General features: G+C 41.8%; 1 long non-coding RNA gene across 1 annotated transcript in view; it reads right to left on the bottom strand.

Moving 5' to 3' along the window:
- Window positions 1–2150: 2150 nt before the first annotated feature.
- The window catches only part of LOC136384223 (uncharacterized), a 38177-nt gene continuing 25624 nt past the window's right edge, over window positions 2151–14703 (bottom strand). The window contains exons 2-3 of the long non-coding RNA XR_010747544.1: window positions 5781–5867; window positions 2151–2336 (exon numbers count right to left, since the gene is read on the bottom strand). This is a non-coding gene — a long non-coding RNA (uncharacterized lncRNA). The remainder of the gene's footprint in view (window positions 2337–5780; window positions 5868–14703) is intronic.

Below are 14703 nucleotides of genomic sequence, written 5' to 3'. Positions count from 1 at the left end.
AAAAAAAGAAAAAATATTACTGATGCTTGGTCCTTTTCCTTGAGACATATGCTTGTCCAATAGAGGCTCTAGGCATCTGCTTTTTGAAAATTCCCCAGATGATGTTAAGTGGAGTCTAGGTTGGGAACCACTGCTCATTAGGGACAGATAGGAGTTGAACGTAGGATTGCATTGAGTTTGAGGACCTGGAGAATGGTGCATGTGAGAAAGCCCATCTGATGGTTTCAAGTCTGTTCTCCAGGGAGAAAGAAATGTCATCTGGTGAGAGCAATAATGGCCAAAATTGTGAGGGGTGGGAAGCAGAGAATTATGAGTAGGCTTATTCAGAACAAGGGGCAAAGCTTCCAAAGAACTGTAGATTCTGGGCAGTGCACATTATGTTTGCAGTTATAAGCTTCAGGACCTGGTAAATCTTCTAAATTTCAATTTTATAGATTTTTAAAGATGTACAGAAAAATATGAAAGGAATTAAACAATCTAAAACAGAGATTGTATTTGACACTATGGTTCCCCCTTTTCTTAGTATATTCTGTACAACTTAAGTTTGAAATTGAACACTTATTATACTCATAATAGAAAGAAATATCTAATTTTCAAAAGATAATGAAATAATGGTGGTCTAACACACAGAAGAATTTAGGGGCACTATATTAGTTTGCTAGGGCTAACTAGTACCACAGACTGGATAGCTTAAAAATCAGAAATTTCCTCACAATTGTAGAACCTAAAGTCTGAGGCCTCTTTCCTTGTTCTAGCGATGGCATATTTCCCATGTCCTCCTGTCCCAGTTTGGGCTCTACGTCGATCAGGCGTCCCTATTCCACTTCCCCGTGCAGTGGGACCCTCCTGCTTATCAGCAGGCTGGCAGCCTCTTCGAAGCGGCCATGAGGATGCTACTAAACAGTGCCGACACTAACTGCCACCAGAGGAAAAACACGAGACCGACACACAAAGTTAGTTGCAAGAATCACACAGGCAATTTATTACTCACATATCCTTTTGGCATGCGTGGGTACAGCTTAAGGGGGGCCCCATCGGCGTGCTCCTCTTGGCCGTCTTTGGTCAGAGCTCAGAGCGGTGTGGAGACAGTCCACATCAACGTTGGAGTCTGGGCGACTACCATAGCAGGGGGCCCCTCGGCTTTAGTACCTTTTCTGGCCAACGCCTTCTAACAGGTGTCAATTTACAGGATTATCACTCCAAACCACCTTTTTTGGGAGTTCCTGGAAGGGAGCCCTTTTTATGTTAATCTACTGAAATGTTACATCAAGCCACTTTTAAGATATTCCTAGGGAAGCTTCTTGTTTATGTTAACCTACAGAGTTATGACATCAAGCCACTTCTTATCTATGTATAACTTCACACACACACTAACTGGGTCCTGCTCGAAAGTCAGTCTGTTTATTACATCTGCACACACTATATTAATTCCTATCCAGATGGCATAACTTTATTTAATTTTCTTAATTAATTTTAATACTATATCTTAATTACTTTTATATATCTTCCATATTTTTGTTTTTTATATTTCTATATATTTAATTACTATAACATTATATTACTACAACATTCCACCCCTTGATCCCAGCAAGCTATATGCTTTCAAGGATTATTACAAAATAATTTTTATTCCTTTTTAAACATATATTGCAAATAGGATTACACACCTTTAATCCTAATATAATCAAAACAAACAGGCATATAAGTATTATTATTTCCTTAATTCCAGTCCATATTGATGTAAAGGTATGAATACCTTGTTCAATATAATATACTGGATTTAATAAATTCCGTGTTGGTGTACAACTCAGTGTTGAACATATAGATCCTATAGTCTTTATAAAATGACATGGTTTACCCTTCTTTTTGCATCACGGTCTAGGACAGCAGTTCTCAACCTGTGGGTCGCAACCCCAGCGGGGGTCAAACGACCAAAACACAGGGGTCACCTAAAGGGGTCTAGGATGATGCTCACAATGTTAGGTATCAGTCTCAGTTCCTTCATAATGTTCTGTTCTTGTCCAGCTTTTGAGATAAGTTTTTTAGTCTCATTATGGAGTACTTCAAGTTTTTTGAAGGTTTCTCCATAATCTTTTTCCCTGTTCATATGTTCTTCCTGCAGTTCGCTGAACGTGGTGGTTGGTAAATGTTTCAATGTGCCATGAATTGCATATGATGAGTACATGGTTTTTCCGTTGTTACGTTCATGGCGTCGGCGATCAGTTTGCAGGTGTCCACTGAATCGTTTGCGATGTTATCCGCTGTCCAATTCCTGGAGTTCGCAGTGTGGTCCCAGTAGGTCAGGTTGGTGTTGCAGTGTACAAAGGCGAAGTTTCCTAAAATATAAATCGCTTCCCTCAGGGTGGTTTCCACCACGGGTAGCTCAAAAAAGTAATAGCATTATTATTATTGTTAGCATTATTAGCATTATACCCTAATATTACATTGACAACGAGGATGACCCACCTCATGATCATACTGGATGATTTCATTCCGGTTTGGCCAGTTTCTAGGTTGTCTCCTAGGCACTCTATACAGGTGTTCTACTATTTTGCTTTCCTCTGGCTCTGAAGCAGATTCCTCTGTGTTATATCAAGTAATGCTTACCCTAGGCTCTTGTTTGTAATTGTGATAATCTTCAGAATTTAAAAATGCTAGGGTATCTGGATGAATTCCCTGGGGTGGATTTTCTAAATCTCTGTAAATTGGCTGTCTATGCGGGTTATAAATAGCTGTCTTAGCCAAATCCACGTAGTATTGTATATATATAAAACAATCCTTTTTCTAGTGTTCCTCCGCTTGGTAGATGTTCTACCACGGATTGGATGCCATCAAGGGTACAATGTATTTGCTCCATGCAGGCCCCAGTCAGAATTTGTGGCCAAGCCTTTTCTGCGTTCAAATTCTGATTATTTTCATGCAGGAGGTACCAGGGGGTATGGATTGGTTCTGGATAATACTGATAGGTCCTCTGCCAATGTGGAGCAATGAAAGCTGGACTTATTTGTTTTTCCTTATATTGTGCCCCTATGGGCATTTTGGTGATGAGGGTAAATCCTCTAGATCTGAATCTTCACTTTTTGGAGTTTCCTCCATTATTGATGGCAATTCTCATTCAAAATGTAAATTGGTATTAAATGGTTCCCTAGATTATGGCCACCCTTCTTTCATTAATTTAAATTTGTATTTTTCAAATGTTGTTGGTGACAATGGCTCATCAGAGTCCCAGTATCCCGTGAGGTCCAATTTAAAATCTGGGGATTCGGGCCCTGGCCGGTTGGCTCAGCGGTAGAGCGTCGGCCTAGCGTACGGAGGACCCGGGTTCGATTCCCTGCCAGGGCACACAGGAGAAGCGCCCATTTGCTTCTCCACCCCTCCGCCGCGCCTTCCTCTCTGTCTCTCTTCCCCTCCCGCAGCCAAGGCTCCATGGGAGCAAAGATGGCCCGGGCGCTGGGGATGACTCTGTGGCCTCTGCCTCAGGCACTAGAGTGGCTCTGGTCGCAACATGGCGACGCCCAGGATGGGCAGAGCATCGACCCCTGGTGGTCAGAGCATCGCCCCTGGTGGGCGTGCTGGGTGGATCCCAGTCGGGCGCATGCGGGAGTCTGTCTGACTGTCTCTCCCTGTTTCCAGCTTCAGAAAAATACAAAAAAATAAAATAAAATCTGGGGATTCGGGAAAAAATGAATAATACTAATAATAATTTTAATCTTGTCTTTGTTTTGGTTGTTCTAGGTTCATTTGTATATGAATATCTTTCCAGTGGCAAAGTCTCCCATTAGATATGAGTGCCATAAATATTTCTAATTTTGTTCTTTAGTTTTGGTGGTCCTGTTGCCAAGACGTCTACTATTTGTTCTCCTACTGTTTTCTCCAGAATGTTCCGTGGTCTAAAACACAGAGAGTATTGTTATTAATTTGAGAGCAGCAGAATATCTGTGTTCCATTGCTCAGGCAATTTCTATTGGCACACCAGGTTATATGTAGAATTATAATCGTATAAGGTACGATCATAAGGAGTACTAGGATCCAGATTAACAATTTTACTAAATTACACATTCTCAGTCATTTGATGTAAGGTTATCTATTCTGATCTGTTGTACTTGTCCCTGTTTATTTACTGTCCACATGGTGTTGTATCCTGTGCTGCAGATTATTTCCTGTTGGGAGAGAGATGCATCCTTAGGGGATTTTACTATTATTTTATAGGGTGGATTTTTCTTAATTTTAGGTACACTTCACATTTTAATTTCTGCTTGTTCTAAATGGGGTTTAGTCAGTTCTTCCAGGGGAGAACTTCTGTTTACTCTTGGTCTACTATTTAGGGCACAGCATGCTTCATTAAAAAGTGCTTGTAGCTTGACCAGGTGGTGGCACAGTGGATAGAGCGTCGGACTGGGATGCAGAGGACCCAGGTTCAAGACCCCGAGGTCACCAGCTTGAGCGCGGGCTCATCTGGTTTGAGCAAAAGTTCACCAGCTTGAGCCCAAGGTCACTGGCTCCAGCAAGGGGTTGCTCGGTCTGCTGAAGGCCTGCGGTCAAGGCACATATGAGAAAGCAATCAATGAACAACTAAGGTGTTGCAACGCGCAATGAAAAACTAATGATTGATGCTTCTCATCTCTCTTTGTTCCTGTCTGTCTGTCCTTGTCTATCCCTCTCTCTGACTCTGTCTCTGTAAAAAAATAAAAAAATAAAAAATAAATAAAAAAAGTGCTTGTAAATTGTTAAATTTTCTATCTATTAATAATGTAGGACATTTGACTTTTAATAGTCCATTATGTCTCTCTATTATTCCTGATGCTGTTGGGTTATATGGCATATGAAAATTCCAATATATAATATTTATAGCAGCAAAAGATTGTACTCGGCTGGCTAAAAAATGGGTTCCTTGATCTGAATCTATGATTTTAGGAGTTCCAAAGAATGTTTTCCACATATTTAATGTCTTAATTGTAGTGGCTGCTGATGGCTGTTTTGCTGCCAAGGCAAACATTATTCCTGTATGTACGTCAACCATTGTACCTGCATACTTTTGAAGGAAAGGCCACAACAAGGGTCCAATAAAATCAATTTGGGCTTGAAAATTTGGTATTTGGGGTCTATCTAACCCCGGTGGCTCTGTTGTCTGGAATGTATATACATTTTTACAGGCTATCCATCTATGAATGCCTCTCTTTATGTCTTCTATTTTTGCCTTTAAATTTCTGGTTCTAAACCATTCTATCACTGCTGTTTGTCCTGGATGTCCTAATTGGATATGAATTTCCTTTATAAACTCTGGAGAGAGATTTAAGTATTCCTCTTGTATTTTATATTTATCCCCTTTTCTTTTTAACTTGATTGTAGGTATTGGGGGTTCTTTTATATTTTCCTGTATCTTCATCTTTTTCTAACCTTAACTTTATCCCATATGTTTTTGTTGTATCCCTAATATTAATTTCTTCTCCTACCTTAAATCCTCTTGCTAGCTTATCTGCTATTTGATTCCCTAGTGTGGTTGGAGAGTTATCTGTGGCATGAGCTGATATATGGGTTACACAGAGCTTTATGTGTGATGTTAATTTATCTAGTTTTCCCCAGTGTTCTCTCGAACAGAGAGGTCCCTTCCATTAATTTGCCAATTATTTTGTTTCCATTTTCCTGACCATTCTGTTATTTCCTTATATACTGCCAGTGAATCACTAAAAACATGTACTTTGGGTAGCCCCCTCTCCATAGCATATTCCACTGCAGAAGGACTCCTACTCGCTCTGCACGTTGAGCCGAGTCAGTCTTACCTTCCCTCGTGAGCGCGGTATTTGTCGCCGGATTGAAAGCTGCTGCTCTCCATTTGGTCGAGTCACCGGCTACGGGGGCTGATCCGTCTGTAAACCAGGCATTTTTCATGAGGGTCTATATTTAGGCCCTGTCACCCCTAGATCCTCGGGCACCCTTCGGTTCTCGACAATCTGTCTTGGGGGATCTATCTCCAGTTTGGAGACCTCCTCTGTGAGAAGGGCTGGTTCGCCAGTGCTCGTTATTTCTCTGGAGTTTATGTACCATTTCCATGCCAGCACTTTCTCCTCAATTTGGGTACCTGCCAATTCTTTGGATGACATTTTAAGCCATGCTTTGAGGGGTAGTAAGGATCTGACTATTACTGGGTTTTGTCCTGTTAGTGGTTCTGTATGGAGAAGCGCTGCATATAATACCCATATATGTTTTTCATAGGGTGGATATTTATTGTGGCAGTATGGAAATCTTTGGGACCAGACACCTACTGGTATTTTTTGTTTATCACTTGGTCCTTTTTTATATAAGCCCCAACATCCGTGAGTTCCAGTGAATATTATATCTAATGTGATTGTGTCTCCTGGTTTTGGTGCCGCTAATTTTTGATGGTGCTCTGAATAGTCTTTTAACTGTCCTAAGGCGTCTTGTTGCTCTTTCCCCCATTTAAAATCTATTGCCTTCCTAGTTACTTTATATATTGGCTTTGCTAATACTGATAAGTATGGGATGTGATTTCTCCAGTATGCAAATAATCCAATTAACTGTTGGGCTTCCTTTTTATTGCTGGGGGCCTTAATGCTAAGTATTTTGTTTACTACCTTTTCTGGTATTTTCCTACCATTTGAGCTCCATTGAATTCCTAAAAATTTTACTTCTGCCCCTGGGGGTTGTATTTTTTCTGGATTTATTGTCCATCCTGCTCCTTTCAATTGTTCTACCAGTTTGTTTAAATCTTTCTGGAGGTTTTCTTTGTTTTCACTATATATTACTGTATCGTCAATATATGTAATGATTTCGGATTGGTAATCCTTTGGATTTATGCTAGATGTTAATAAATTATGTGCAATTGCTGGTGAATTTTTGTATCCTGTGGCAGTCTTTTATATTCATACTGCTTTCCTTGCCCCGTGAAGTTAGTAATTGGTCTGGAATCCTCATGAATGGGTATTGCAAAGAACATATCTGAGAGATCAATTGCTGCCATAAATTTGGGATTGACTTTTTGTAAAATGTCAATTACTTCTTGTGCATCAGGTAAGGTTCCATCTATACTAGGAGAATTTGTGTTGATATTTCTGTAGTCTATGAGTCTATGATAATTCTATAGGTTCCATTTGGTTTTTTTACTGGCCACACTAGACTATTTTATATACACACACACACACACACACACACACACACACACATATATATTCTTCCTGTCTCAATTATGTCTTCATCTATTAATTTATTTATGGCCTCTGTCACCTCTTAATGTCCACCTTTTAATGGGTACTGTGGGGTAAAAGAGGCTTTTAAAGTTTCTGGTAAAAATATGGGTTTAATTTGCAACTGTGCTAAATTTGTTTGAAATTTATGTAATCTTGGTGTATATTTTTTAAATTCTAATAAATATGGTAATACATCCATTCCTATAATATTTTGAAAATTTGGGCTTACATAAAAGGTTACTTCTTTTTTTAATCCTTTATAATATATAATTCCATCTCTTGCTGCTGCTACTAGTGAATCTCCTGATATTCCTTCAACTCCAATTAATCTTTTTGAATTATATATTCCTCTTAATAATGAGACTTGGAAACCTGTATCTGTGAAGAATTGTGTTTGAAACTTTTTACCACTATCTGGAAATTTTGCTTCAAGGGTAACAGGAGGTCTGTTATCTCCTGGTTTCTGTATAATTGTGCTGCTCCATTTCTTTGCCATTGCTTGCATTTGCCCCCTTGTTGTTCCTCAGGGGCCAGTCCAGTTTTTTGACTGTTTTTGCTGGAATGGGTTATTTATATTTTCATTTTGCTCAGAGAAAGTATTATTCTTATTTTTTCTCCAATTTTGGTTTTGATTTCCCTGTTGTTCCCTAAATTTGAAAGGGTTATTTTAATTTTGTTGATTAAATGGATACTTTTTTTTCCTTGGTTTTTTAAATAGTTGGGGTTTCCCTGTTTAATAGGGCCCCTATATGATGATTTAAAGTTATTATTTTCATTATTTATTCTCTTATATTGGAACCTATTTGCGGGTCTTCTCCCTAGGTTTGGCATGGTTGTGTAACATGTAAATTGATTTTTCCCACTTAAGTCCTCATGTAATTGTATTCTTTCTCTAATGTCCTCTGCTGTGAATGCCCTTTGTAACAAGTTTTGTAAAGGTATTTTATAATTGTCAGGGGGCTCCATGTATGAGTGCTCCGATAATTCCTGATGTATTTTTATTTTCCCATGGGTTTTCTAAATCATCCCCGTACATACTTAGTAAATGTACTAGCTTTCTTAACTGTATCTATAAATCTCCTATTTCTGTCCATCTAGCTGTTATTGCTCCTGATGTTAGGTCTATTGTAGGGTATGACATTTTCCAGGCTTCCCTAATCCAGTTCCGCAATGATGTTATTCTGTCCTTATTTTTGTCTATTAGCAATCCAAGTTGGTGTTTAATTTTTGGGTTTTCAATTGCATCTATAATTGTTTTTAATTCATCTGTAGATAGGAGGATTGTATGCCCTCCCTGTTTATAAATTTTCATTAGTCAGTCTACATCTGTATTATTTCCTTGAATTAATGTTTTCCTTAAATCTGCTAGCTCTGTTCGGGTGTATGGATTAAATGCAATAGTTTCCTCATTATTAGCATCTTCTTGTTTAATAGTTTTCTTTCTTATTACTGCTGGGTCTGCTTTGACTCTTGCTAATACTTTTCCTGCTAGTTCCCTGCCTTTGTGTCTATCTGCATCTGTTTGTTCGATGGTTTGGAGGAGAATTTCTGTAATTTCCTTTCCTTCTGCCCTCTCTATAATAGGGTTTAAGTTGTTTGGGGTTTTTTGGGGGTTTTTTTTCCTGTATTTTTCTGAAGCCGGAAATGGGGAGAGACAGTCAGACTCCCGCATGCGCCCGACTGGGATCCACCCGGCACACCCGCTCTGTTGAGACCAGAGCTACTCTAGCACCTGGGGCAGAGGCCGAGGAGCCATCCCCAGTGCCCGGGCCATCTTTGCTCCAATGGAGCCTCAACTGCGGGAGGGGAAGAGAGAGACAGAGAGGAAGGAGAGGGGGAGGAGTGGAGAAGCAGATGGGCGCTTCTCCTGTGTGCCCTGGCCAGGAATCGAACCGAATCCAGGACTTCTGCACTCCAGGCCGATGTTCTACCACTGAGCCAACCGGCCAGGGCCTAAATTTTATTTTTTTTTATTCATTTTAGAGAGGAGAGAGAGACAGGGGGTTGGAGCTGGAAGCATCAACTTCCATATGTGCCTTGACCAGGCAAGCCCAGGGTTTCGAACCGGCGACCTCAGCATTTCCAGGTCGACGCTTTATCCACTGCGCCACCACAGGTCAGTAAATTATTCTTTTTTTTTTTTTTCTGAAGCTGGAAACGGGGAGGCAGTCAGACAGACTCCTGCATACGCCGGACGGGGATCCACCCAGCACGCCCACCAGGGGGCGATGCTCTGCCCATCCGGGGCGTCGCTCTGTTGCCACCAGAGCCACTCTAGCACCTGGGTCAGAGGCCAAGGAGCCATCCCCAGTGCCCGGGCCATCTTTGCTCCAATGGAGCCTCACTGCGGGAGGGGAAGAGAGAGACAGAGAGGAAGGAGAGGGGGAGGGGTGGAGAAGCAGATGGGCGCCTCTCCTGTGTGCCCTGGCCGGGAATCGAACCCGGGACTTCTGCACACCAGGCCAACGCTCTACCACTGAGCCAACCGGCCAGGAGTTGTTTGGGTTTTTAAGGTCGTATGAGATATTTCCTGCGACTGGAACCTTAAACCTTTTCCTTAGGGAGTCCTCCGTCATCCTCCCAGGACTTTCTGAAGTGGTGTTATAGGGGTTCTTTTCTTTCTTAAAAATTTTTCTAAAGAAAGTTTTAATCTTTTCCATTTTCCTTCTTAATGCTAATTCCTACTCCGTATCTTCCAAATGGGTAAAACATTTTGGGTTAATATGTGAATATCTGAAACTAGTTTCTACTCTATACTTCCTCCAGCACTCTCTTAGGCAGGGGTCCCCAAACTTTTTACACAGGGGGCCAGTTCACTGGCCCTCAGACCATTGGAGGGCCGGACTAAAAAAACTATGAGCCTGACCAGGTGGTGGCGCAGTGGATAGAGCGTCGGACTGGGATGCGGAAGGACCCAGGTTTGAGGCCCCGAGGTCGCCAGTTTGAGCGCGGGCTCATCTGGTTTGAGCAAAGAGCTCACCAGCTTGGACCCAAGGTCCCTGGCTCCAGCAGGGGGTTACTCGGTCTGCTGAAGGCCTGCGGTCAAGGCACATGTGAGAAAGCAATCAATGAACAACTAAGAAGTCGCAACGCGCAACGAGAAACTGATGATTGATGCTTCTCATCTCTCTCCGTTCCTGTCTGTCTGTCCCTGTCTATCTCTGCCTCTGTAAAAAAAAAAAAAAAAACTATGAAAATCTCTATGCACACCGCACACATCTTATTTTAAAGTAAAAAAAAATAAAACAGGAACAAATACAATATTTAAAATAAAGAACAAGTAAATTTTAATCAACAAACTTACCAACATTTCAATGGGAACTATGGGCTTGCTTTTGGCTAATCAGATAGTCAATGTCCGGTTCTATATTTGTCACTGCTAGCCGCAACAAATGATGCAAGTGTTCATCGGTTAGTCTAGATCGGGTTGGACATTTTACATTTTTCATCCTAGAAAATGTCTGTTCACAGACATAAGTGCTTCCAAAAATTGTTGACATTTTAAGAGCATGGTTCCTGATATTAGGATATGTCTCTGATGAGAGAGAGGCATAGAAATTAGGCAAGTTGTTTGACTTGAATGTGTCTTTCAGAGAGTCACAATTCTGCAGTTCAGCCAGTTCCATTTGGTAAATTGAATCCACATTTTCAATGTCAATAGAAAATGGGTTATGGAAAAGCTGAATGTCCTGTTCATGGAGATGAAGCTCTTTAAATCTAAATTGGAACTCCTTTTGCAACTTTTCCAGTGAATCCACACATACTTCTTTTGGGAATGCAATCAAGGGTTTTTCCGCTAACAGATTTTGAGTTAAGGGGAGATGGCAGAAATTTTCCTCCTTCACTTGTTTAATAAGGAGGCCTAATTTTACTTCAAATGCTTTTACATGTGATTGCATATCACAGATGAGCTTCCCTTTTCCTTGAAGTTGCACATTGAAACTGTTGAGTAGCTCTGTTACATCTGTCAGAAAGGCGAGGTGCCATTTCCATTCTGCATCATTGAGCTCTGGTACTTCTTTGTTTTCTGAAAGCATAAAAGCTGTAATCTGTGGAATAAAGTCATAGAAATGTCTCAAAACTCTCCGACTCAGCCAACGGACTTCGGTGTAGTACAGAACATCTTCATAGGCCACATTTAGCTCAGACAGAAATTCCTGAAATTGCCTGTGGTTTAGTGCATTAGTTCTAATGAAGTTAACACAACGTACCACAATTTTCATAACAGAGTCCCACTTCAGTGATTTACTACATAATGCTTGTTGGTGGATGAGGCAGTGTATGGCTATTGGATGAGAATGGTTAAGTTTGTCCATCTCTAGGTTAATGCGAGTAATTACTTCTTTCTTAGGCCCCACCATACTAGGCGCACCATCAGTTGTCACACTGGATAGTTTATCCCAGTCCAGCTCCAAATCCTTCACAGTTTGGGAAACCTTTTCATAGATATCCTCTCCCGTAGTTGTTCCTTTGATGCTTTGCAGTGCAGCAAGCTCTTCTGTGACTTCGAAATTGTCATTCATCCCACGAATAAAAATTAGAAATTGTGCAGAATCACGAACATCATTGCTCTCGTCGAGTGCCAAGGAAAAATAAGAAAGTTTTCTCGCAGAGTTTTGCAAATGCTGATGCAAATTGTCCCCCATTTCTTCAATCCTTCGTGTTATTGTAGATCCTGAAAGACTAACTGTACTAAATAAGTCTGCCTTTTCTGGACACATCTCTTTGGCAACAGAAAGAAGGCACTCTTTAACAAATTCTCCCTCCACGAATGGTCTGCCAGCACACGCTATTAGCTTGGCAACTTGAAAACTTGCTCGCAGTGATGAAATATTTAGCTGCTTCTGCTTCACAAAAGTATTTTGCTGAGTTGACAATGAATTTTTCAGTTTTAATATTTTATCTTTTCTCATATCTCCAACCAAACAATCATATTTATCTTTATGTTGAGTTTGATAGTGTCGACGCAAATTATACTCTTTGAACACAGACACTATATTCTGACATATCAAACACACAGCTCTTTCCTTGTACTGCATGAAAAAGTAATAAGTCCACTGTTCTTTGAATATACACTCTTGAGTCAATTTTTCTCTTTCTTGACGTCATTGTTTCCTAGGGATTCCAAATTGATAATAGTTAAATACCAATATATATATGCTCTCTGCCCCTCCATATAGGTCCCATGCTCTCTGCCCTTCATGTAGATCCAGGCCTCTGCCTCCCATGTAGGTCCAGGTTTCTGCCCCCTATGTAGGTCCATGCCCTCTGCCCCCTATGTAGGTCCATGCCCTCTGTCCCCATATAGGTCCAGGTCTCTGCCCCCCCATGTAGATCTAGGTCTCTGCCCCTCATGTAGGTCCAGTTCTCTGCCCCCCATGTAGATCCAGGTCTCTGCCCCCCATGTAGATCCAGGTCTCTGCCTCCCATGTAGGTTCAGGTCTCTGCCCACAATGTAGGACCATTTTTAAAATCCAATTAAAAAAATAAATAAAAAATATACTTACCTAGTGCAGCAGCTGCTGCCGCGCTGTGGACCCGGCACCTCGGTCTTCAGTCTGTCAGGCCTAGATACGCACGTTGCGCGCTACAACGTCGCGACATGATCATCTAGGTAGGACAGTGAGCGCCGAGCGCAATACAGGAAAGAGAGTTTCTGTATAGCAGTGGGCACATTATTTCAATTGTAAGTGCCAGAGCGCTTACAATTGAAATGAATCAGGGAACCAGCTCTATCCTTGTAAGTGCGACGGGGGCCAGGTAAAAGGCCGTCACGGGCCGCATACGGCCCGCAGGCTGTAGTTTGGGGACCCCTGCTCTTAGGCCTTTAGTTAGTTTTAGCTTTAAGCAAAATATAATTTTTTCATATATTTGCTCCAGAGCTTATTTTGTAGATCCTCTTTTTAATATTTTTTATAATTTATGGGCTTTAGAACGGTTTTCTCCGAGTTGTCTATCAAGAGTGACAACCATCTGCTGAGTCTACCTTGGGATATTCACTCTCCTTAGTATAGGCTGGTCAGTATACACCCCTGACTAGGTCAGACCCAAAGACAGAAGAATAAATTTTTGCCTCTTAGTATTGGCTGGTCGGTATACAACCCCGACGAGTTCAGACCTGGAGATGGAAGAGGTTTCCCTCAGCTTCCAGCGATGGCCTTAAAACTGTATGAGGTCAAAAGATTTAGTGGCGGACGGCCACTAAGCCATATGGAGTTTACAAATTTCCTTTCACTTCTGCCCTCTGGTTTTAAGTCAGAAATTTCCAATTGAAACTGCCTTTTTAAGGCTGAGTGCCAATTAAGCCAGTTGTCCCAGTAGAGCCCAAGCTCTACGTCAATCAGGCGTCCCTGATTCGACTTCCCCACACAGTGGGACACTCCTGCTTATCAGCAGGGCTGGCAGCTTCTTCGAGACTACTCTTGAGGCGGCTATGAGGATGCTACTAATCAGTGCCGACACTAACTGCCACGAGAGGAAAAGCATGAGACTGACACACAGAGTTAATTGCAAGAATCACACAGGCAATTTATTACTCACAAATCCTTTTTTTTTTTTGCATTTTTCTGAAGCTGGAAACAGGGAGAGACAGTCAGACTCCCGCATGTGCCTGACCGGGATCCACCCGGCACGCCCCCCATGGGGCAACGCTCTGCCCACCAGGGGGCGATGCTCTGCCCATCCTGGGCGTCGCCATGTTACGACCAGAGCCACTCTAGCACCTGAGGCAGAGGCCACAGAGCCATCCCCAGCGCCCGGGCCATCTTTGCTCCAATGGAGCCTTGGCTGCGGGAGGGGAAGAGAGAGACAGAGAGGAAAGCGCGGCGGAGGGGTGGAGAAGCAAATGGGCGCTTCTCCTGTGTGCCCTGGCAGGGAATCGAACCTGGGTCCTCCGCACACTAGGCCGATGCTCTACCGCTGAGCCAACAGGCCAGGGCCACTCACAAATCCTTTTGCGTACCTGAGTACAGCTGAAGGGGGCCCCCTGTCAGCATGCTCCTCTCGGCTGTCTTTGGTCAGAGCTCAGAGCTGCGTGGAGACAGTCCATGTTCATGTTGGAATCTGGACGACTACCTCAGCAAGGGGGCCCTCAGCTTTAGTATCTTTTCTGGCCAACGCCTTCTAACAGGTGTCAATCTACAGGATTATCACCTCAAACCACCTTTTGTGGAGTTCCTCCCAGGAAGCCCTTTTATGTTAATCTACTGAAATTTTATATCAAACCACTTTTTAAGATGTTCCTAGGGAAGCTTCTTGTTTATGTTAACTTACAGAGTTATGACATCAAGCCACTTCTTATCTATGTATAACTTCACACACACACTAACTGGGCCCTGCTGGAAAGTCAGAGTCTGTTTATCTCATCTGCACACACTATATTAATTCCTATTCAGACGGCATAATTTTACTTAATTTTCTTAATTAATTTTATTACTATATCTTAATTACTTTTATATAGCTTCCATATTTTTGTTTTTTATACTTCTATATATTTAAT

Source organism: Saccopteryx leptura, chromosome 12, assembly GCF_036850995.1.
Source record: "Saccopteryx leptura isolate mSacLep1 chromosome 12, mSacLep1_pri_phased_curated, whole genome shotgun sequence".
Taxonomy (NCBI): domain Eukaryota; kingdom Metazoa; phylum Chordata; class Mammalia; order Chiroptera; family Emballonuridae; genus Saccopteryx; species Saccopteryx leptura.
This window is presented reverse-complemented; position numbering and strand designations above follow the sequence as displayed.